Below are 24013 nucleotides of genomic sequence, written 5' to 3'. Positions count from 1 at the left end.
GAGTAGTTGATATGGAGAAGGTTATGTAATAAGTCTGATCATTTCTCAAGGAATTTCCATTTCATGTAATGAAAATCCAGCAATCCAATATAAAGTAAGCGACATCAAAGACGTTTGGTTTCATCAAATAGCTTTTGGCCTGATGTAATCAATATAGCTTTTTTTAAAAAAAAAAAGGAATTCCGACTCTGTCTGTGTGAGGTTTTGATGCAAAGAGGGTGTGTGACCTGCCAGCGACCCTGAAGAACCGCCCTTAACCCCCCCAGTGAACCCTTAACCCCAACCCTCATCCATCACATGGGACATATCAGCCTTTAGAGGCTTTGGATTCATGCATACGCCCACTCACTCACAGACACTCATGCAGACAGACGTATGTCTGGGTCAAGACTCCAGTTGACCCCTATTTTATGATTTTATTGCTGAGGCTCTGAGAAAAACAACACTCTCCTACTAAAACAAGCAGAGGATGTGGTTGCGCCAAGTGCGTGCCTGTGTATTTATGTTTATGTGATATCTAAAAAAAATACATCAATTGAGCGGTGAAATGAACAGGTTCGTTTGACAGAGGGGACACAAAAAGTGTCAGGACAGCCAACACCTTAAAACAAAAAGGCAATCAGCGGTGCAGTGTATTGGTATTCAGCCTTGCTCTTCTGTCATTGTTCATTTTCCAGCCACAATCCACGTAATGAGCTGCTTTTCCAACCCAGGTGTTCCATTTCTTCACAAGGTCATTGAAAAACACAATACAATTATTTGAGACCGACGCATGGGCTGAAACAAAGCCTTGTCAAAATCATCAGAAAATGCCCGCAGGATATTAAAAGTCAGGGTTAAAGTCCTCTCAGGGCTATGATTTATTAATTTATAGAAACTGATTTAAGAATAATTGAGCTTTTTTTTTTCCTCATCACAGGTCAACACTGGCCAGATATTATGCATCTTCTCACAAGTGATCCCATTCCTTCCCTTGTTTTAAAGGCATTCGGAGTTCACAGTGGTGACATCATTTGGCAAGTCTGGTCAGTATGAGTTTCCACTATGCCCTGTCATCGCCTTTTAATCTCAAAGAAAGAGAGAGAATGTAGGAGGGATAAGAGGGAAAGAGAGGTTTTTCAGGAATAAAAGGGACGGTCAAAAAAGGGTGCAGTGCTTAAAGCATACCTCGTCTGCTTTTGTTAAGACCAGCGGTGCTGAAATGTTCCGCCCAAAGAACACTCCCTCTGAACATTAATCATCTGTCCATTCTGGCCCTGTCAGAGCCTGTCATCCAAGGTAAAGCAGGCAGCTAAACCGACAACCACCCACATACACACAAACTCACACGCCCATGAATGTTGCCCACATACAGCTATCCTGAACTTTCTGCTGCCGTAGTCCCAGCCACTGCTCATCTGGACATACCTATTCTTTCAGCTAGCTAATACAGCAATGCCTGATGTTGCAGAAACTTCAGTGAACAATAGCTAAACCCCCTTGAGAAAGCAAGATGTCTTCCAATTAGAGCTGTGGTTCAACACTGAGCTGTATATTGCTGTGTGAGGCAAAATCTCTGTAAGGAATGAAAAAAAAAACAACAACATGAAAAGTAAAAGAAATTTGCATCCTACTTTAGTTGTAGACACTGAGGTCCTAATATTTAGAAAATTATAGTAATTGAGTCCTGTCACACTCCTGAATGTGAACATGTCCGGAGAAGAAAAGCCATGTCTGACTGGTTTCAATAGATGGCAGTGCAGCAGTGAAATAAGTAAAGGATGAGACAGTGTCCAGTTTAAAAAAAAAAAAAAGGAGGGAGAGAAATAGGCCTGTGTGTGATTTCTCCAAAATATTCAGTTTGCTTCACATACAGATATGAAATTCAACAGTTTCACTGCTAATGCTAATGAACAGAACATGTGTCTCCCAGACAATGAATAAAGGATAACACATTCTGCTCCAAATTAATTTGTGTGTGCACGTATCTGTGCATGTGCGAGTCTTAACAAACCAGCAAACAATTTAGCAGACAGCCCACGCCCTTGGGCAGGCTGTTACCATAGTAACCTTACAGCCAGTATTTTTTTGGCCCACACTTTTCCTTTGAACAGCCGGCCAATGACAGACCAGCTGACTGGGAAATCTGGCTTTCTGAAAGCACATGCATGAATTGTGTGTCCTCATGTGCACGTGCATCCGTGCTTGCGTATGCGTGTGTATAATACGAGCCCGATACAGATCGAGGGAGCCAAACGATGCTTTAGCTCCATATAGACTCGAGTGGCACGCTGGCAATTGGCTTGTCTGTATCATGTCATGACACATTGGCTTAGGTCAGTTTTATTTCCAGGAAGATGCAACTCTGTGCCAGGGCTCCAGGCTTATATTTCAGGCGGACAAGTGGTCAGAGAGGAGCAGAAGAAAGATACAGAGAAGCCGCAGAGGTGCTGGAATTCCAGGAAACTCCATTGTGCCAGTCTATTTCTGGTTGGCAGGGTAGTAGAGAAGACGGCCCTCATATCACCGCTCAGCAGGCAGTAACATGTGCTTGCACTACAATCTACACTGTAATCAGAACCTAACAGGGGACTGGCCAGGCTCATTGCCCGCTGTGAACTAATAGAGAAAGAACAAAAACAAAAAGACAACACACAAGGAGGTGCAAGGATCGAGAGTTTCTCGATGACGGGTGAAAACGGAGGGATGTCACATTAGCTAGAGGCATTCTGTATGCTCAGCATTTGACTGGCTGCAGGATACGATTCATCTAAAATTACTCGTGTAATAAACTGAATCCACCACCATTACTAACTTACATTTATTTTATTGTGATGTTTGTGAGTGACTAATTTTTCATTTAGTGACTTTTTTCATTATGTTTTTTTTTCCCATTGTTGGTTTATTAATTTGCTTTGTTGATTTATTTATACCTATATTGGTTCATATTTTCAGCTTTAGTTCGTTTTCTCAGTGGATTTTTTTTCCATTTCAGTTTAGTTTTAATTGAAATTCAAATATGATTTAGTTGATATGTTACTTGTTTCAGTAGCTGGAAATCAGAGAAGGGAGCCATTAACTCAAAAACTGGGTGTTTATTTATGTTATTTTATTTTAGTATCCATTTAAAAAAAATACTGAATGCCCAAAACTTCTCCAGATGCATCATCAAGGTATGATAGATATACCAGTGTGTCTTAAAATAAATAAATAAATACATATACTTAAAAAAAACTGGCATGAATGGGTAAATGTGGATCAAGTGCTTTAACTCATCAGTCAGTTTATCAGAATAATCATCAGAAGCCGTTATGATTACCTTGTGATTAATTACCTTGTGTTTCCAAGAAAAACAGTATCAAACTCAAAGTAGTGAAACCTTTAGCTTCCTCTCAGCACTTGTCTCTTTTAAGCAGATCTAGAACAATTAATCTATAATAGTTAGCCAAAGATGCCTACTCTTGCTCCTTTTCCTAAATTGCTGTTTCTTTGCTCGACATATTCCATTTACAGCCTTTAAACCTTATATTACAGACTAAACACTACAAACAAACGCTGTAGAATAATAAGATCCGGAGACAGTCTGATCATTAAAAATTGGATTTCATTTACACGAACAAATACGTATTTCCAAAATACAAATTCAAGTACAAAAAACCCCCCCCCAGAAAGATACGGTGACATATGTTCAGCAACAGTTGGATTTTTAATCAGTTAGCCTCATTTGGTAACACAGGAAACCTTTAACTTTATTCAATGAAAGAAAATGTGTGTAATCGATGATTGTGGATGAAGCCTCAATAGGTTTCTCAAAGCTAAATGTTTATAGCTTGCTGACAGAAAGTTGTCTTTTTTAACAAATACTAATTTTACAAAACAACACTGACTTGTTTTGTTAAACAAATACAACAAGTAAAAACCCACTCCGGATTTATGATTCACATTTGCAAAAGACAAATGTATGATTTGTCACTATGGTGAGTGTCACGGCTCAGCTTGTTACTCCAAAATAAAATGGAGTGTGACACCAGAGTTTATAAAGAGTTTATTAAGACTTGAATTAAATTTCTAGGGATAAAGTACAAACACATCTTGTAAGGTGTGGATAATTATTGATTAAGCCATGCATCACCCAAAAACTGTTGCACTGATACTGCAAGACACGTATTGGGTTTCACTGGGTTTTATTTATTTTGCACATTTTTATATTTGCCTTAAAATTATACAAGCAAGCAGAAAACATTCTTTCTTACATTACCACTATCAAAGTCCTGCTATCTATCTAGTGTCACTATCTAGTGGAGACTGTTGATCTTAAACACACATTAGCTCCCGATTGGTTCAAATGTTAAAAAAACTGTTGTAGCAAGGCTAAAAGTCAGCTTTAAACACTCATCTATTCTCAAATACCCAGCCTGTAATCTTAGGGTGGGGTTGAGGGGGCACGCTAATGAGTGTAGAGGCCTGGCAAGAGGGATTAGCAATTATGAACATACAAGTGGAGTAGAGTGATAAAACAACTGAAAAACAAAGGTCCCTTCACTGTTTACCATTCTCTAATTTGATTCCTAATTGAGCGTACATAACACAATGTTTACACCAAAATTTTCTGGCAAAGACAAGCAGCCATGGCAGACACACTCAGCTGAACACAGCTATGCTCGTCCCTTTGATGATCTCAGGAAGAGGCTCTCCTGTTCACAACAGCATCGCCACATAAAAGAGCAGTGACATGTGTCTGACCAGCACCGAGCATCTGCACCAGCTCATGGTGACGCTGACATTTTCATACACGGCAAATATGCTATCAGACGGTAGCAGGCTACGAGTCAGTTGGATAACGAGAAAGAAAAGGAGTCTGGCTTTTTAAAATCTAATAGAAAATTTAGAGCCAGCCCTTAGGCTCCAGACGTAACTAACAAGACAAGAGATGGACAGGTGAGAGTGGCGAAAATGAGAAGGGAGAGGTGGTGTGAACTACACAGGAGCTCTGAAGCCTTGGATTGTGATGACATCAACTATTATAAAAATAGCTATATTAATTCTACATTCACTAGTAAGATGTTCCTCCAGCTATCCCTCCATCCGCTGCGCACTGCCCTCGCTGCTTTTATGCGTAATAGGAAGAAATGACAAAATGTTTTGCACCATAAGAAAAAAAGCACAAATTATGTGTGAAGCGTAGGTAAGCAAAACCGACCCAAGCGCAGCATATAAGGGTGTGAGAAAGGGAGAGAAAGCGGAAAGGGGAGGTGTGAGCTAAATAAAGTGAGAAAGCACTCAGGAGTACATCTTGTCACTCAAGCTGGTGGCGGCAGAGTCCCACAATATGTGCGCTGTGTGAAGCAGCCACTTCTCATTGAATGCTAAGTGACAGCTAAGCTATTACTGCTAAAACTGACAAAGAGGCACCAGGAAATAATAAAAAAAAGGTTGCATGACAAATACTTTTTAAATTAACTAAGCTACATGTTCTGCACGACACAGTCCAGCAACAATCAGGTCCATGCGTGACTGTGACTCAACAGACGAATGACATGCATAAAATTTTTCTTTTTTCACAGAATGTTAAAAAAAAAAACAAAAAAAACAAATGGTTATGTTTAGCAAATATCATTTTGTATGACAAGAAGCCGACCCCATTTCCTGGCACAGAGTGCACCTGCAGCTGTGAAACTCTCAAAAGGTAACCGGACCCAGAGCTCATCTATATTCATGCCATATTTACATCTGCCTGACCTCTTCACAACCTTATCAGTATCGCCTTCTGCAGAAACAAACACACACTAACACACAGAAATGTTGGGTGTTATAGGTAACTGACACCCCCACACCACCCGTCAAAATGCGGACAGTTCTGACCTTTATCAGACAGACTTGGTCAATAAGCCCAGAGCTATAAACGGGGCACACATGTGTTAGCTGGGTAGAATGTGCTTTTGTGCTTAAAGTGAGTACATCCATATGGTGCCTGGACGGATGCAACTGTGCATTGTTCGCTTGATGGAGATAAAGAATAAAAATTGCATCATAGGCTGGTGCTCATGGAGCGCTAAGATATTGGACTTCAAATAGCCTTCAGAACAGATACTGAAACACAAATACATTTTTCATTTATATTTACATTTCATTTATGTGTTTTTATCAAATATTGGCTGTAATATTTGGTATTGAGGTTTTAAATATCAACCTGCGTATTCTGTATATTAATCCATATGGTAGCTGGGATAAGCTCCAGCCCCCATAAACTCTGAAATGGATAAGCGGAGGAGGACGGAGGGACGTTCTATTATTAAGTCTTTTAGAAAGATATTCACTTTTTCACTTTTTGAAGCAGCATAAGGGCAGAAAGATGATGTGAATTATAGAAATATTAGAAAACAATACATTTTTTTCAAAAGGTAGAAAAAAATGCTAAAAATATGCAGAAATAAACGTTTAGTGGAAATTAGAAAATATACACGTGTATTTTTTTTTTTTTTACCAGGTATTTATCCTATGTGTGGATTATAAGAGTCTGACTGCTACTGGGTGATGATTGCAGTCCATCCTGCACAGTTGCTGTAACAGTCAACTACTGCACGAGCTGCTCAGGGCCAGTGTCGGGTGTTGTTCATAATGGACATTAGCTTGGCTAACATTCTCCTCTCATCCACCTTTATTTGTCAGTAAAGTAGTTAGGGGCTAAACACATCAAGATGAAAGCAAATTTAACTTTCAAGAAATCTATCAGCTTTATCAAGAAAGGGGATTTGCTGGGCTGTTCTGAGGTAATGAACAATATCGGCAACAGACATCATTAAGTCAGGAAAAAAACACACACACAGACCGTGTGCACTTCAAATTGGAAATTGCCAGTCTTCATTTGACTTCTTGACATTGTGGTGAGATACATACCAACACACTGTCCAAGTGAAAATCAAGGAGTAACACAACATAACCAATTGGGAAACTAGATTATCCATATAAATGACAGAAAAAAGTTAACATGAAGCAAAGGTCGAACAACATCCAGTGCACTTTTGTGCCTGCTTAAACAAAAGAGATTTTAAACTTGGTCATTTAAAGTAGGTAAGGTTGGATTAGGTACATTTCCAAAGCTTATCAATTTCTGTTCTGCCACAGTCACATCTTCTTGTATTCATGCTACTGCCTAATTAGGTTAACATACTGTAAAAAACACAGCAGTACTGTCTTTAAAAAAATAATGACACAAGCAGACATAATATTGTGGCACAATTTCTGTAAAATCAGCAATTGTAAAGCAAGTATTGAAAGCGTAATTTAGTAATGCAAGGCTACCATTGCTAAACTGTAACTGATCTTGCGTGCTCAGTTTCATAACAACTGGAGCTTACATTAAACTCAAGTCAATATACAGTATCATAACATACAATTTGCCCTACAGCTCTGTAAAATAATAACAACAAACTGCACAAATGCATAGACACACAAAGGGGTACAAGCATGACAGTGCAATGCTGAATAAACAGGACCAAATAAATAGAATATGCACTGATATACACATGGGTAGACACATACGCACGCAATGAGTGTCATACACGTATCTGAAAACTTCAGGAATGTTATCGCATGATAACAGTTAAGACACGCATTGTTGCAGAGACAAAGCATGCATACAGTACCTGTTGCATACAAATATTCCAAGGAACATCCAAATACTGAATGGATATACTCAGATATGAACATCAAAAATAGGGACTGGGCCATCAAGTTACTTGGCAAAAAACCTTGAGTACACACAAAAGATGGGTTTGTATTTTAAAAAATATAGTTGAGCTCATATTTCTCTAGTTTATTTTTATGTATTATAGTTTTTCTTGCCTTTTTTCTTTCTTTTGGAAAGTACCACTTGTTTGGTTAAGGTCACATAGAAAGAAATAAATCAATCAATAAAAAAATGAAACATAGAAGAACAGGAAATGCATGCAATGCACACACGCACATGAACGCACACAAAGACACACATAAAGCACACCTTTCCTGAACAGGACATATTGGATTAGGAATGATTTTTTTTCCCCCTGAGTCCTGTCTCAGAGGTGCTAGATTAAATGCCATTCCCACTTTACTACAGATGGCTCAAAAACAAATCATACAATCCATACGCACACATATTCACATACATACATACACACACACACACACACACACACACACACACACATATATACAGAGAAATGCTCACCAAGGAGATATATAACATGTTGGCACACCCAAACACTAAAGCACCTGTACGGTCCAACGCGTCTCCTCTTTGTATTTCAATCACTGAATCGATGGTTCTAAATTGATTGTAGCTGAGCAGGGGCCAGAGATGTTCCCCCTGGCTCGCTGCCCTGGCCCTCTATTGATTAGATCTGAGAGAGCCAATTGCTTTCACACTGGATTAAGGTGTTCCGGGGCAGTGAGCAAGGAGAGAGAAACAGAGGGAGAGAGACAGAGTCATAGAGAAAGGGGGGAGAAAGAATAGGCTCAGCATCCTGAGAGATTCACCTACAAAGCAGTAAGATCAGGTCAGCAACATTAGCAATTAGTTAACAAGTCATTTGTTGGGGGAGGATAGGTTTGACCATGTATCCACACCATCTACTGGTGTTTCAAACACGTACATATACACAAACGTAGGCAAATAATTTCATTTACGTACAAATTAATATATTTTCTATAACACACATATAATGAGACATAGTCAAGCACATAGAAAATGCACATATGTCTGCAAATTTAAACACGCACACACATGCACACACCTTTGTGTTGCAATCCTTCAGATCAGAGGGCGCTAACACAGATCAAGGGTGTAATCTCATTCCACCCTGGAGCTAAGAAGCCCAGGGCAACAGTATTACACTTCAAAGCTTCAGTCTGAGTTTGTTACACATTCCAGCTCCAAAGTCTTATGCACTGTAACCTAGAGGAATCAAACTCAAACTTTACTATCAGCCAGCATCACAGGATCTCTTCTGGCTTGGATCAAATGATAAATATAGTGGATATATCTTTTTTTCTTTTTCTTTTTGCAGGGTAGGTCTTTTTCCCCCCGAAGTCTGCATTCACATACCTCTTTGCCACATCTATATTCCACAGGGGGCTTTGACTTTCTATATGAGAGAATGGAATGGGCGGAAAAGGGCCAAGAAGAGCCTTCACCCTTCGCCAAAGACAAGTACTTTTGTCTGGCTGATGTCCCCTTCTCAAACCATTTCCACAATGGAGAGGCTTCCAATCCAGATTAAGTGCTTATGAAAATGAAGAACTGCGTGTTGAGAAAAAAGAAGGGACTGCACAGCCTCTGTGGACCCAGGTCACGAAAGCTAGGAAAAAGGCCCCTCGGTCTGAGTCCTCATAAAGGAATTTCTTGGGGAGCAGCAGCCCTATTCACATGGCATTAGGGGTGTAAAAGCCTCACACTGACTGCACAAGTCAGGCCAGCTCAGAATGCATTTGGTTAATACCTCTATTGTCACCCTCCTTCTATGACTGCTCTCTTAGCAGTGAGAAGCAGGACAGTGGTAAATGGGGAATTAAAGAGGCAGAAAAGATGAGATACAGAGAGAAAACAAGGAAGGGAGTGAATAAGAATCAGTGGGTGTAAAGCCCTCACAGCCATACTTATATAGTATGTGCGTGCACAAATAAATGAATGTACATCCACAAATAATACTTGTTGTGTGTCCTGTTTGTGGGAGGCCGACACGAAACCTGGCCAACACAATAATTTATGTGAGAGTTAAGAAACTCAACAGGCCTACAAAGCCAAAACACATAATGACAGTCCAACTACGGTAGCCCATAATATAAAGGTCAGTTTATAGGAACGCATGAGAGAAAGAGGTGTAGAGGGAAAAAGAGGGAAGAGAGATAGAGGAAGAGTCATTGTGAAATTGACTGAGTGTACGAGCATGTGTGCTTTTGTGTCCCTTTCACTCCGTGTTTGGTTCATTCCCCAAAGGGTCTTATTATGCCTTGCGCTGGCCCCATCACAAAAGCAGTGTCTTTGTATCTCAGCCCATGTAGCACCCCTAGAGAACATTCTAGACACAGCAAATCCATTTGTTTGTCAGCTATAGCTGGACTAATCAGATATCATTCTCTTTGAGAATACCACTGTGCAGCCTGGACTAGCACTATAGTAATGCTGGCCCAGCACTGAGATAACATCTCAGTTCTTTCAGGCTCTTTCTATTTTGTAAGTACTGCACATAGACATCATAAAATGGGGATAGAGGGTAAGTGGTAAAGCTATCCCTGAGTACATTGATTGATCTTCCTAATAATACAGCTACTTTATTAAAACATATTTCCTGATACTGTATATTAGTCAAAAGTTACAACTAAAAGTGAGAGGTACACCACTAAAACTACACAAACTGCACAACAATGTGCAAAGGTTAACTGTATGAGGAGAGATCAATTCTGATATACTGTATCACTTGTATGTAGCACCAGACCTGTTGACACACACTCACTCACAGCTAAAGTATAATAGTTGTGTAATTGGTTGTTGTTATAAAAAAAGGCTGTCTTAGAAGTTATTAAATAGCCTGAGCTTTGTGTGTTCTTTGTATTTGTCAGTCTGAAAATATACCTTTCTTGTAGCAGAACCACAAGCCTTAAACCTGTAAAATACAGGCTGACTTAACTGTCAAGGAAAACATGTAATTACATCCACACAATGATATAGAGCAATACAGATTATAGGAGTTGTCTAATTGATGTATAATTGCACATTGTGAGGTTGTGTTTGATACAGCCTGCTCAGTTACGACCTGGGGAGCTGAATTACTTTAGGATAATGCAGGGTGTCATAACATAAATTACACAGACATAATTCTTTGCATATGTTTAATTAAAGATTAAACATAGGAGCGTTTACAGTGTATATATGCAATGTTGTTTGCTTCAAGTGTGCAGGAAGTAAGGCGAATATGATTAGGTTAGGAAATTAGACACGCAGAGGTCAGCTTGAGGTGGTAGTGTTAGTAATCGTGTACATGTGTGGCGTCTCAATGTGTGTACAGGCATCACACAAAAGAGACTGAATAGTTTGCGAGCCATGACACAAAGTCTACCCCAGCTGCCTACGTGGGGTATCCCAGACATCTTGCCAGCCCATCCACAGCCAACACAGGGAGGCAAACAACCATTCACACCTACAGCCAATTTAGAACCGAACATGTGTAATTAACCTAGCACACATGTCTTTGGTCTGCTGTAGGAAGCCGGAGCACCTGGAGAGAACCCACCCAGGCACAGGGACAATATGCAAATGCCACAAAGACAAGCACCAGCCAGTGGATTTCACTCCAAGACCTTCTTGCTGTGAGGCGACAGAGCTAACTACTGCACCCCTGTGCAGCCCTAGAGAACATGCTAATTTTTTAAGTACACTTCACATACTTGAAAAACGGAAAATGTTTTCCAGCCTGACATTACTCGTTGTTTTGTGGTCGAGTTGTCATTGAAGGTGGGACGAACAGAGCTATATCGGCCCCGCCATAATTGCAATTCAATTCTAATTAGATTGTCAGTCCACAAGTTCCACAACATAAATTTGACTAATCCACATCTATCAATGAGCAGCTGATAGCCTCCAGCAAGCGATGAGACAATTTCCTGGAATTGAAATGTGTCCTTCTGCCATCACCTAAACAAACAGTTTTATTAGCAGGACAGTGAATATTGATGGACACTGATTAGGTTAGAAGGAGAATAAGGTACGATGGAAGGGGGAGGGGTTGGTGTTTCTGCTTTCCAAAGCAGGTAGTACTCTGCGAAGAGGCTCAACGTGTCGCCTCATTACTGTGTGCTGGAGCATATTCCAGAGGGATGAGGCGTGGAAGAAGAAAACAAAAATGAGGGGGAATACAGTTTCCCACATGCCGTGCAAGCTGAAGTGTCTCTTGGCATTTAACATTTGGGTATCTTGTGAAGACAACACAGACACTGAAATACAAACTTATAGAAATGCGATATTTTTGTTTTTCATTGAATTCCTAAATGTGCATTCATTAAAAAAAGGAAATTGTGGTAGATTTGATTGATGGGGTTCATGGTTTCGGTGAGAAGGTGAAGTAAAGCCCTTCAAAGCAAAAGCTTTTTGTGTTTTGTCATGGGGGTGACATAGGCAAATTAGGCAGGGCCCCAGCCATCAGATAAATGCTGGGGGTTCTTTGTCTTCCTGTGTCCTTCTGCCACTGGTTGGCCTCGGCTCCCGGTGTCAATCACTGAGTGGAGCGCAGGAGAGGAGACATGTACGTATGAGGGCTGACTGTGAAGTAGACGATGAGAACTGAATGAGAATTTGGCGAAGTAGATTAGAAGGGGTCCTGGGTCAAAGGCAGGCCCGCCTAATAAGTTCCCCGTTCCACATCTGGGAGAACGACCAAGTGAGAGATGGCAGCAGCAACCCCAGTATAAGCCCAGTGGCCAAATCCATAACCCAAAAGTGACTGAAGGTTAGAAAGCCAGACTAGAGACAGATACAGAGAGGAAAACAGCTGAAAGGGGAGCAAAAACTAATAATAAGGAGGAGGGGGAGGAGTTTGTGTCCCTCCACAAGAACAGCTCTGGTTGTGGTGGCTATTTCAATTATGTGTGAACAAAATCTTTGGATTCCCCTCGCATCATTAGAGACCGGGTCTGTTGTTGCAGTGAGAGCTGCGCATCTGTGCTTCGGGTCATTATAAACACTCTGTTTGGCCCTTAGATTCAAAAGGCCTTTGTCTGGGTCATGCTCTTTCACCAGTGCTCTTTGCCATTCAGCTTATTGAGAGCCATGGAAACAAGATGTCTTTCACTCTCTTCTCTTTCTTAAAGCTTTTCTCTGTCTCTTCCTCCCACTCCATTTTCCTCACACCACCCCGGCCCTCTCTGCAATAAGACTAATAGGAACAGGAAGAGTCAGATGCTTACTTAATTGGGCTTCAAGGTGACTTAGTAAATGCTGTGTGTGTGTGTGTGTGTGTGTGTGTGTGTGTGTGTGTGTGTGTGTGTGTGTGTGTGTGTGTGTGTGTGTGTGTGTGTGTGTTGTTCAGTACACATGGATGGTTCTCTGCAAATGAAGTAAACTCTGTGGAACAGGAGCAGACACGGCCAAATGGGATGGAATGGGCTCTAATAGGTTACCAGGTCTTTGCGGGTTTGTCTGTCAGATCTTTTACACTCAGATAAGCCATACAAAGAAGTAATAAAAAAAACTTACCGGAGCAGAAAAACGTAAAAAACCTAGTGCATAGCCTGCGAAACCGAACTTTAAGATTAAAATACTGGTCGGATGGATTCAGTTTATGAATGTGTTTCTACTGCTAGACTCTGAGCAAGAGCTCTTTATTCTCTAGAGAGAAATAAGCCTGCTAATTGATGTCCGTGACAATGAACCCTATTGGGATATATGGGGATTTATAAGCTTTTAGGCTAAGGTTAATAATGTGATAAATGTGCCCACCTCACTACATTTAACATTTTTAAAAATGCACACGTGGTAGAAGTAATATGTTTTTCTTAGTGTGTGTGCTCATGCCCCATGATGGCAGCCATTAGACAGGAGTAAGGCAGCCATGATGAATCGGCACTTAGCCCAGGGAAGCGCTCTTGCTCAATGGGCTGTGAATCTCCTGCTGCCACTGTCAGCCTGCTGAATGTTAAATAAAGTTATTTGAATATTTGTAATATTAATGTGGCAGCATGTCAAAAGCCTGCTGGAGCCTAACAGTGAGAGAAAATATGAGAGAACTCATATTGGCGTGCCAGCCTATAGGACTGCTCGGGTGAGGAATGACATAAATACTAGGGGTGCAACGATACACAAAATTCACGGTTCGGTTCGGTTCGATACTTTGGTGTCACGGTTCGATATTTTTTCGATACAAAAAAAATGTTCATGCATTTTTTATTTGTCATTTATTAAAATTATAAATATATATTTTAACTCAAAAGTACAGTTTTTAAATTTAACCCTAACCCTTGTGCGTGTTTTTTATTTTGACAGCGAATGCGCACCTGCGGACCACTTATGTGCAGCCCTGGTTATTTAGCTCGTCATATTGCAGCCACAGAAATTCTTTTGTCCATGAAACCATAAAGCTGCACTTTCTTTTTGCCTTATAGTCTGATTTGTCATAACTTCTCCGTTTTGTGGTAAGCTTTTCTTTGGCTGTCACTTCTTCACCCTGACCTGTCTTATTTGGCTCAGCAGAACTGAAATGCTTTTACACATGCACTCACATAAGCTCAGCGATTCTCTGCACGATCAACCTCTCACATGTTTAAGCTTGCTGCGGGAGATTTCACTTGTCATGTTTGCATAGTAAGCTAACGATTAATAAGACGATGTCAGAGGAATTGGTGCACAAATTATCATCACTCACAGATCAGTGCTGTCGCTCTCTATACACAGTTCGCACGATTGCAAAGTGAAAGCAACAAACAAGCGCAAATTCAAACGCGACTTCAATATGTCACATATTGACAGTGGCTCACCGATGCCAATGACATAATTACCCAGCTACATTTCTGAAAGAATGCAAAAGCATTGACATATATTTTTCCTACAGTAGCCCGACGGGCAGGGAAGAGATAGATTTTGGTAGCCCGACTGAAAAAATCGCTAGCTCCGGGACGTCGGGCTAGCGATATTGCGAGCCCTGTATCTGATTGAGGAATCACTCATCTTTGGAAAAGAGAGTTTATTACAGAGAAATGGCTCTTTCCAAAATAAAAGCTATACTATCCGCTTCTTCTGGGCTATATTCTCAGCAGCATAAGGAGAATCATGTGCTAACAGCTGTCTAAATGACTCAGCTAAAGTTAGTAGCATGCTTGTTGTATTTGTCTTTGCACTAGGATGATGTCGGCGTAAATGTGCAGTCATATTCGTTGTGTTCCCACTAGTGCTTTCAGGTTAATCTCGTTGAAATAACCTTAACGCCACAACACGGCAAATCTCCGTTAACGAGCTACTGCCGATCGCTCCTGCATGGGGCTAGACGGCCAACACGTTAACGAGCTAACTGCGCTAACACACTAGTTCACACCAATGTAATTGAGCATTGCATGGCACATCCAACATACTGTTTTACTTTAGTCCATGACTCGCTTACCTTCAGGGTCATACGTCACATGAAAACCAAAATAATTCCAAACGCCAGATCTGAATGAGGTTCAATTTGCCTGTTACAAGGAGAGCTTAACTTCTGTCTCGCTAGCTTGCCCTGCGCTCTTCCTTCTGACTATGCTGTCTGTGTTGAGCGCTCAGTGAATCTGCATTCGACTACTCCGCCTAGGCTGCACTGTCAAGCCTAGGCGGAGTAGTCGAATGCAGATTCACTGAGCGCTCAACACAGACAGCATCGTCAGAAGGAAAATTGATAAAATAAATTACAAATGTTGTATTGTTCGATACATATGCGTACCGAACCGAAAGCACTGTATCGAACGGTTCAATATCGATACGAATATCGTTGCACCCCTAATAAATACTAAAGTAAATAAATACATACTTATGGTCACTGCACTGGAATATAGGATGGATGGAGGGATGGATGGATAGTATGGAGCAAAATTCTGGGAATTCATATAGTACCACAGATAATGAAATTAACCAGTCAAATTCTCATTTCCCCCATTTCATTCATAGCCCGTTCACATCCATTTGAAAGCAATCAGTAGCTGCAATAGCAATGCTTCAATTCCAGACCTTTTGCGATTCCCTGAGCCCACACAAATCTCCACATCCACACAGGTGGGGAGAGTCTCAACAGCTATGTGTGTTGCATATGGCCTGTAAAGAGTAAAAACAGACGAAACTTTGAGAATAACCAATTACAAAATTAAACAAAATATAGCTAGCCTTATAGACCTGAAGAGGACATTTGTCAGCCCAACGAAAATTTGGCTCCCCACAGGAAATAAAGTTTTAACACCAAAATTAAGAATAAGCACTCGAAAGTTTTGAATTGGTTTTCATAGAGGATAATTTGCAACTATGCCACATCGTCCACTTTTAAGAGCTTAAACAACAGAATAATTAGGTTTCTGTGGTGTTTTAATTACTTCAAATAAAAAAAAAAACATACGGAACATTAAAATGATCAATGCTTAGACAGACTCAAAACAAAACACATGACGCAAAGCCAGCACGATCGAGGTGATTCCATCAATTACTCCTCAGGTGGGCCTTGACACCAGTTCTAAGAAGGGTCAGTGAAACCATCCTACAAGCCTGTTTAGGATACTTGAGTTAAGCAGGACACACAGCCGAGACAAGCTTTGTATTGGTAGAGGTAGCGGGGTCTTATTTGGAGTGTCTCGCTCGATTTAACAGGGAGGTGATAAAATATTTAGCGGATTGCTTACAAAGATAAGGGGAAGAGAGCAAGGAACAGAGAAAGAGGGAGAGGAAAAGTGGGGGATACCCAAATGGCTTGCGTAGTGGCTGGGGAGCTGGTAATGAGGATGGCATGCTGGCATCATCGTTACAGAGCACAACAACTCTACATGGTCTCTCTGCTCAACCGAACACATACACAACACGCTACCTGACAACAATTAAAACATATAGATTAATGAAAGTGCAATCAGGTGCTGGGAAGCTCGCACATGCCCTGAAACAACACTGAAACGCACATATTAAACCTGCAAAAGAAACAAGCGTTATTTCTGCTGTCACGACAAAGAACTTCCAAAAAAATTAGAAATAAAACCATCATTTATCAATTCAAAAAACTGGCTTTCCATGTAAAAGGACAACTATTCAAAACGATGATCCACCTAACAGAAGTTTTGGTATGGTGGGTATAATATGTAATATACAGATGCATAGCTAGAATAAATGCACTTTCGTTTTCATGTCACTATAAGCAGAAACTAATTTTTACCTTCTTAGGTTCTGGTGAATTAGGCAAATTACATTAATTTGTGTCTCAAGAGCTACATAATAAAGGCACTAATTGAAAATTTTCCACACTTTACCAGACTGTACACAGTACTACTGTGTTCCTTTTTCTAAGCAATACCTTTTTGTTTTTTTGGTATCAATGAGGGGAATTATTCCAGCATGAAACTACATGCTCTTATATTCTTTTTGTTCCTGTTCCTGTTCCTTCATCGCTAATGGGCAATTACTTCTGACCCAATGCTGAGGCTGTGTTATTGCACCAACCCCACAATTGATTGGTTGCCCATAGAACTGAGCTTCCACAAGCACTTTAAGGTTAGATTTCCCTGTTTAAATAATGGATTGCAAGTCCATGAAAAGAAACTGCACAAAAAATAAAAAGGTTGAGATTGCTGTTATTGGAGGGGACTCTCAGTGGAGATGAGAGGGGAACTGACTCCACACAAGACTCCAGAGAGTGAGCTAGTTAGTTGAGCTAGAAATGGTTAGATCATCTATTTCTACTCCGGCCTTTTTTTTTTTTTTGTCAAGTCAGTGTTTGTGCTGACGACTATGGTCAACCAACACAACATTTTAGGCCACAGTCTCACAGTCCTAGAGATCGATTGGCAATCATCTGGTAACCACTGGTTCAGACGGAAAAATGTATATTACACAAAGATTTGTGAGTAGTTTGCTGCACCTAAAACCTCTTTACTAGCAGATTACTGCATGCGCCTGTATTTTGTATGGAATATGCTGATATATCTGCAAACACTTGCCACACGGTAATGAAACGGTAATGAAACCTCCTCCCGCAATGAGTGTTCACAGAGAAATTGTATCTTCCACACAAAATACGGGCAAGCACAGCAAACTTACGAGTGTCCAAAAAATGGCAAAGAGGTTTTCTTTGTAGGGGTTACCTACTGGTCTGGAGACCTGTGGGATCGAGGCCTCACAGATTCATACTACTGTCAACTCTTGTTAAGCTACAGACCCCAGTAATTTCCTCTTAGTATAGGCTTAATTCACTAGCTTCCATAACAATACTAGGCATACATTTAGACATTGAGCTTAGGCAGTGCACTATGAAACAAAGCGGGAAAACAAAAACAACACAAATAGAACAAAAACAGGCTTCAACACTGGATGAAATTTCAAACATCAGTATTGACCAGAATTTCGAAGTCCCTGCACTGCTAAGTAGTGCATTTCCATCAGAGAGAGATGAGATGATTATCTTAGCTGGAAATGTACTAGAGAAGGAAGTCTGGAGGATTGTAGGAATTAGTGGTCTTTGTAGAGCAATTTCTACAGTGAGACCATTGTCTGTACATGAACATGCGTGTTTGTGGTGACTTCCACTAACTCAAGCCACAATAACCCTCATACTAACATTCCAGTTATTCTGCACCAAGTGTGCAGAAGCCTGAGGTAAATAATGGGGAAAGAGGCAAAGTTACGCTACACGGAGAAAAGACTGACAAGGATCAGTGTAAGTTTACATCCATTAAAGACTATGAGACTGTCAGCGCTAGAGGACAGGCAAGGTTATTTGGTTCATTTGAATTAAAATTCCTGCACTGCATAGGAACACAAGTGCATGGCATGCTCATGCACATGCCACACACAGCATGATTAGTGAGTCAGGATTTAACACGAATAAACAAATAATCAATGTAAACATGAAGCAAAACTAGCATCAAGATGAAGTCTGTTAACAGGCTTGAAATGATCCAATCTTCATGTCAAGAATTATGACAGTGACGAGAGCTACTCGCCTATCGATAAGACTCTGAGACCAAGACGTTCAGGAGCCCGCAGTCCAGTAACAAAGAAGGGTTGTTAGGTCAATGTACAACCAGGAGCATGTTCAGTGGACTTATGAATATTCAGCACAAATGGCTCGGTCTGACTGTAGTATTGTAACCGAGTACTCTATCAAGGCCACGTGGCTTCAAGGTGATGACAATGTGTAGTTTGTTTTTATTTTGCTTATTATAATTATTTTGTTGTGTTTTTGTTTTTATATTGCAGACCAATACATAAGTATTGTGTGTCACAAACACATAAGTTTAAGAAAAGAAAGACAAAAAAAACATACTTAGGACATTTTTTTTCAGTGAAATAATTTAACATTAAATATATTGCGTGTACCAATCTCAATGTGTCACGATCCTGGGTCTTATGACCCAGTGTTTTGAGTTTTAGTTCATTTTGATGTTTTAGTTTATGTAAGCCCTTCAGGTTCCTAAGTTCATTTGTTATCATGCTTAAGTGTTTCTAGTTCTTATTATTTCCCCCTCGTGTTTCCAACTATGGTAAATCTCCCCTGCTTTTCATGTGTTTCATGTCTGTGTCTTACATTGTCAAGTTCGGGTTGTCATGTCTATGTCTCATTATGTTTCCTGTTTTATTGTGAAGAGGTCTGGTGTTCTGTGTTCATCATGTTCAGTTTTACTCTCCCACTGTGACGTCATTATGTTCATGTGTGCCAGCTGTTTCCTCATGTGTCTCCACTTCCCCTAATCACCTCCTGTGTATTTAAGTCCTCTGTTTTCAGTGTGTGATTGTCAGGTCGTCTGTTGTCCACGCCATGTTTCCTATGCCATGCTTCCAAGTTTCTTGTCTAGGTTTTTCTTATTGTTTGTTTAGATTTCCCAGTTTAGGTTTGTGTTAATTTTGCTTCAGTTTGCCTTGCCCTTTGTTTGTACCTTTTTTACCAGCCATATTAAACGGCTCGCTTTTTGTTAACATTCAAGTTTTGTTCCCTGTTCCTTGGAGTCTGCATTTTGGGTCCTTTTTCAATTCATACAGTCTGCCCTCGCCAGACTGTGACAGAACGACCTGACCAGAATGGACCCAGCAGACATCTTTGAGGATTTTTGGGAGTTCAGCACTCGTGTGACCATTCTCCATGGACAGTGGAAAATCTATTCTGCGTGCAGACAGGAGAGTGAGAAGGAGTCAGTTAGAGTTCAGCTGCACCGGATTCTGTCTGCATACCCGGCTTACATGGAGGGATTGTCGGAGGATTTGCACGGCTTCATCCGCACCGTGTTGCCAAAGCAGCCCCCCAGCATGCAGACTGAATTACTCCAGCCCCTCTGTGACGCAGCCCTCCCTATGCCAGCTATAGGAGCTAAAGTTGGCGTGTTGAGTCTCCCGCCTGTCTCCATGTCCATGTCGCCACTGCAGCAGACAAGTGCTGCGTTTTCCTCACCTCAACCGGTGGCTGCTTCCAGCGCTACATTCATCTCAGCCGTAGCGGCGCCGGCCTCCACGACCACGGCTTCCAGGAGGAGGCGGCGTCCAGGTCGTCATCACGGCTCACAGCAACATGAGGTGGGTGATTGTATTCTGAATCCACGCGTTTTTTCTAAGGACAATATTGGAACAAACACTGCCTTAAAGGTTCATGGGCATGTTTATGAAATGACTAAGACTGAAAAATCACCAGCCAAGTCTTCCACGGAATATCTTATCCCTCTGCACAATTACCTAGCATCCCAGTGTATTGATCATGCTATGAACTTTGCTTCCAAGAAGCCAAATTATAAGACTGTTTGCACTGGAAGTGCTAGCCATGAGGCTCAGCTAAGCTACTGTGGGACCGAGATCCAGGCCAGGTTGGGGCCAGGGGCTGAGTTGGAGTTTGTGCAGCCTTTTCCTGTGTCTGCTGGGGGGCCCGAGGAGCCCGTCCAGCCACCACCTGCGGCTGCCTCGCTGTCGCCTGGTCCAGCTTCTGCTTCAGCTTCTGCTTTGCCCGTCCAGCCTCATGCCACGTCAGCTGGAGGGCCCGAGGAGCCCGTCCAGTCTCATGCCACGTCAGCTGGGGGTTCAGGAGAACCGCACCAGCCTCATGCCACGTCAGCTGGAGGGCCCGAGGAGCCCGTCCAGCCTCATGCCACGTCAGCTGGGGGTTCAGGAGAACCGCACCAGCTTCACGCCACGTCAGCTGGAGGGTCCGAGGAGCCCGTTCAGCTTCCTGTCTCCGTTGGAGGGTCCGAGGGGCCCGTTCAGTCACCAGCTGCTCCACCAGCAGCCTCATCCACGTTTGCAGCTGATGTGTCTTCATCCACGCTAGCTGCGGCCTCCGTGTCTCCGTCCACGTCGTCGCCTGGTCCAGCTTCGTCAGAGTCTTCAGCCTCGTCGGGTCCGGCCTCAGAGTCTTCAGCCTTGCCGGGTCCGGCCTCTGCCTCTGCTACGCCTGGCCCTGCCTCGCCTCAGCCAGAGGTCTCCGCACCTGCTGGCCCTGCCTCGCCTGGTCCTGTTGTGCCAGCTGGAGGTTCAGCCAAGCGCGCCCAGCATCCTTCCACGCCATCGCCTGCAGCACCGCCACCTGCGGCTTCCACGCCGTCGCCTGCAGCGCCATTATCTGTGCCTGCCACGCCTCAGCCTTGTCTCCTTCCACCTGCCAAGCCACGTCCAGGTCCAGCACGGCTGTTTCCGGAGCCTGTCAGGACAGCCTGTCGACGGAAACCAACCAAACCATCCAAGGATTATCGTCCACGCCGTCGACCACCCGCCAAGCCGCCCGACAGGTCTCGTCCACGTCACCGCCGGCCACGAGCCAAGCCACCCGACAGGTCTCGTCCACGTCACCGCCGGCCACGAGCCAAGCCACCCGACAGGTCTCGTCCACGTCACCGCCGGCCACGAGCCAAGCCACCCGACAGGTCTCGTCCATGTTGCCGCCGGCCACGAGCCAAGCCACCTGAGTGTGGCCAGCCATGCTTGCTTCGCCACTGCCACCTTCCACATGGCCGGCCCCCTGAACCCTTGAACTATGGACTACTGTGCCATCGGCCTCCAGGTCGGCCACCTGAACTACTCCGCCATGAACTCCTTTTCTGCCGAGATCATGGTCGCCCTCCTGAAACAGGGTCTCGGACTCTTAAGCCCTTGTGTTTGGACTGAGTGCTTCAGATTCTTTGTTTTTGTGGTTTTGTTTCAGGCCCTCCGTCCTGGACCCCCGCCGCCCGCCCTGGGTGGGTTGTTTTGGTTTTGTTTCATGTTTGTTTTCTTGTTGCGGCATTTCTTTGTTCATGGTTTTGGGCGTCTGGAATCCGCCCTTGAAGGGGGGGGGGGGCTCTGTCACGATCCTGGGTCTTATGACCCAGTGTTTTGAGTTTTAGTTCATTTTGATGTTTTAGTTTATGTAAGCCCTTCAGGTTCCTAAGTTCATTTGTTATCATGCTTAAGTGTTTCTAGTTCTTATTATTTTCCCCCTCGTGTTTCCAACTATGGTAAATCTCCCCTGCTTTTCATGTGTTTCATGTCTGTGTCTTACGTTGTCAAGTTCGGGTTGTCATGTCTATGTCTCATTATGTTTCCTGTTTTATTGTGAAGAGGTCTGGTGTTCTGTGTTCATCATGTTCAGTTTTACTCTCCCACTGTGACGTCATTATGTTCATGTGTGCCAGCTGTTTCCTCATGTGTCTCCACTTCCCCTAATCACCTCCTGTGTATTTAAGTCCTCTGTTTTCAGTGTGTGATTGTCAGGTCGTCTGTTGTCCACGCCATGTTTCCTATGCCATGCTTCCAAGTTTCTTGTCTAGGTTTTTCTTATTGTTTGTTTAGATTTCCCAGTTTAGGTTTGTGTTAATTTTGCTTCAGTTTGCCTTGCCCTTTGTTTGTACCTTTTTTACCAGCCATATTAAACGGCTCGCTTTTTGTTAACATTCAAGTTTTGTTCCCTGTTCCTTGGAGTCTGCATTTTGGGTCCTTTTTCAATTCATACAGTCTGCCCTCGCCAGACTGTGACACAATGGGCAGTCTTAGCATTTGATTTAAGTGATTTTGTCCAGTACATGATGGACATCAGAGGAATCAGCTTTTAATTAGACTGTTGACCATGATTTTCGGCCTAACTGGATTTTATTCTAAATTTGCATGATCTGTTAGCAAACTGAGCCCCTGATTTATTGATAATTGTACTTACTTAAGAGAAGCGAATATCGGATAAATCAAAGTCGCTGATCAGCCGATCACTTTAATTATTTACAAGATAAACAAGAGAGTCTATCTTATGCATTTAAAGCATTGAATACACAGATTACAATTTATTTGTAAAGAGAATTATAATATTGAGAAATGGTGTAAAAATTTGAAACTAAATTAAGAGTTTACATCAACCTAAGCACAGCCTTTTAACTTCTGCCCTGTTATTTTCATTCGAAAGTCATCCAATCTTTGGCAAGGACTTTGTGTGTTTGTTATGATGTGCGTTAGTGTGTAGGTGGGTTTTGCGCAGGACATGGTGCAATGTGAGAAGGATACAGTAGACACAGTCACACACAGTGTGCTTTGTAGATATGTGGCACTTACATACCCGCTTCACACCCTGGAGGACGGGGCTGAGGCCCCCCCACACTCCCTAGCAGATCATTACATGGAGAAACCTTTGGAATGCAAGCATGCTGATCCACACAGGTATGCACACATGGGTATTCACAGACGCGGACTAAAGCTTTCTTGGCTGCTGCCTCAAAGCACACTGTGCGCTGTCTATCTTGCGTGCTGCACAATATCGTTTATTACTTAGTAAATACTGATATCTATGACTAGCTAGTTTATTGTGATGGTGCTTTGTTTTCTCTATTATTATGTTGCTCTTTGTTGTTTGCTGTCTCCTCTGTTTGTTTGTTTGTTTGTTTGTTTGTTTTTTTCTCCATACAGGTGACCCAGGAGTTTTTTTTTTTTTTTTTTTTTTTGTCTCTCTTCCCCCCCCTTCTCACCGTCTCTTCTCCCCTTTGGTTTTCTTTTTTTCTCTCCCCCTCTCTCTCTCATTCATTCCCCCTGTCCTATTTATTAAAAAAAAAAAAAAAATGACAAAGGATGAACTGAAGCTCTGCCATCACGTAATGTCGCATACTGCTGTTTCTGATGTCATTTAAAAAAAAAAAAAAAAAAAAAAAAAAGATATGTGGCACTTATATCTGTTTATTGATCAGACCAGATAAGATAAGATAACCTTTATTAGTCCCACACGTGGGAAATTTGTTGTCTAATTACTGATACGTTAGTTATAAAAAATTACGAGAAGAAAAGATAAGAAAGAAAGAAACTCAGATTGAGCAGAGCTGCTGTAACAGGCTGCCGCACACGGGGGGCGCCGGAAGATGTGGG

At 42.1% G+C, this 24013-nt stretch overlaps 1 protein-coding gene across 2 annotated transcripts in view; it reads right to left on the bottom strand.

The window, feature by feature from the left end:
* Window positions 1–24013, bottom strand: part of ephb1 (EPH receptor B1) — a 184737-nt gene that overhangs the window by 82387 nt on the left and 78337 nt on the right. The gene's annotated exons all lie outside the window — the stretch shown is intronic.

The sequence above is a fragment of the Rhamphochromis longiceps genome, linkage group LG18 (assembly GCF_057381845.1).
Source record: "Rhamphochromis longiceps isolate RC_006_pf linkage group LG18, R_longiceps_female_GT1.1, whole genome shotgun sequence".
NCBI classification, from domain to species: domain Eukaryota; kingdom Metazoa; phylum Chordata; class Actinopteri; order Cichliformes; family Cichlidae; genus Rhamphochromis; species Rhamphochromis longiceps.
Note: the sequence above shows the minus strand (reverse complement) of the source record. Positions and strands in the feature narration are given on the sequence as shown.